This window comes from Propithecus coquereli, unplaced genomic scaffold (assembly GCF_000956105.1).
Source record: "Propithecus coquereli isolate 6110/MARCELLA unplaced genomic scaffold, Pcoq_1.0 Scaffold18, whole genome shotgun sequence".
Taxonomy (NCBI): domain Eukaryota; kingdom Metazoa; phylum Chordata; class Mammalia; order Primates; family Indriidae; genus Propithecus; species Propithecus coquereli.
This window is the reverse complement of record NW_012142745.1, coordinates 5,343,705-5,345,267: the sequence shown is the minus strand read 5'-3', so window position 1 is coordinate 5,345,267 and position 1,563 is coordinate 5,343,705. Positions and strand designations below refer to the sequence as shown.

Below are 1,563 nucleotides of genomic sequence, written 5' to 3'. Positions count from 1 at the left end.
TAGAAAAGTATTTAATATATATGGAATGTGAGAGGGGAACTTAAGATCATCAGAGAGAAACCTCCAGAAAACAGTTTCTTAGGAAAAGGAAAAAAATATTGTTTCTTGGTAGACAATGGTATGAATCTGAACATAATGAAAACCACAAGGTAATTCTTAAAAATGAAATTGGAGTAACCTAATGAAAAGGAATATCAGAAAGTTACGCTTTGCAATAAATTGCTATGAATGGCAGGTCCACAGACAAATGCACCCAATCCTATAATCTAGGATGCCATATTTCCTCCCTTGTGCCATTAAAATAGTTTCCTATCCATGCTGTATTCCCACCTTGAACCTTTACAATACAACCAGACTTGGCAGTTCGATGTGCAAAAGAGCAATAGCCTGGGAGTCAGGAGACTCTGATTCATTCACGACTCTGCCTTCACGTAGCATTTAACTTCTCTGTGTCTGAGTCTTTTCATCTCTTAAATGTGACAGTTTGACAAGTCGGTCTCCAAGATTCTAAGGTTCTTGCCTTTAAAGATTTCACTGTCATCTTCGCTGTAGGGTGCCCTAGGCCTTGGAGCCAGGAGTGCTTCTGGTTAAGGAGCCGCACCCGTTGCCCATGTTGGCTCATTTTCTGCTCAGAGAATTCGGCACACAGAACATCACCACCACCAGCGTTCTTGGTTTTCGCCATGATGAGAGGCGCTAGCTCTTGTGGCAGGGAAGAAGTGAGGGAAGCCCATGCGGCAGAGTCTTTAGGGAAGGGGGAAAGTGGTTTTAAGGAAGGAGCATGAAAGCAGAGGAAAAAGGGAGCAAGGTGGAAAGAGTAATTGAGCATCCAAGAAAAATCTGCCACTGTTCAGGGATCATGATTATCGCTGGATGGGAAGGAAGGAAAGGAGAGAGGAAGGAAGGAAAGGAGGGAAGAAGGACACACCAAACTGACAAAGAGGAGAGGAAGGTAAGGCAGAGCTGGGAGCTTGGCCAGGTAGGTGCCGGGTCAGGGGAGTAGCGATCTACTTTCTTCTATCTCCATTTCCACCTCCACTGCAACACACACCTCAAAACCTAAAAAGACAAAGGTTGTGAGAGACAGTGACCCACACAATGGTGTTCAATGCGGACCAGATTGCCTTTTCACATCTGATATTCTATTCAGTGAAATAGCCCAATTTTGTTTTTGAAGAGAATGCCAACTTCCCTTTTCCTTCCCAAGAGAATTTGCTGTTTTCATTTGGTATCTTGAATAGTCCTTGCTGCTGCAAAAGGTAGAGTTCACATTTATTTTTAAAAAGTGCTTATTTCATGTAGTTTGACACAAGAACAGTATTTTAGCTGGGAGCCTGGAGCCTCAATTGATTTTGAGCAGACCTGGTGCTACTGACAGAGTGCTTCCCGCTGGGGCTCCTAGAAGTAGAAATTCAGCTGACCACAAGACACGCCAGCATCTATCAAAGGAGCAGGTGGCAAAGAAACTGAAATATGATGGGGGAGCCTGAATCTGAGCTCCAGCCCATGCTTTGATGTAAAGTCATTGTTTGATCTTGAGAAAGTCAAACTCTCTGATCATTA

General features: G+C 43.6%; 1 pseudogene across 1 annotated transcript in view; it reads right to left on the bottom strand.

Annotated features, from left to right (window-relative positions):
- The window catches only part of LOC105808736, a 32,456-nt pseudogene extending 31,771 nt beyond the window's left edge, over window positions 1-685 (bottom strand). The window contains exon 1 of the transcript XR_001137398.1: window positions 521-685. The product of XR_001137398.1 is annotated as an inositol polyphosphate 1-phosphatase-like (transcript). The remainder of the gene's footprint in view (window positions 1-520) is intronic.
- Between the last annotated feature and the right edge of the window lie 878 nt (window positions 686-1,563).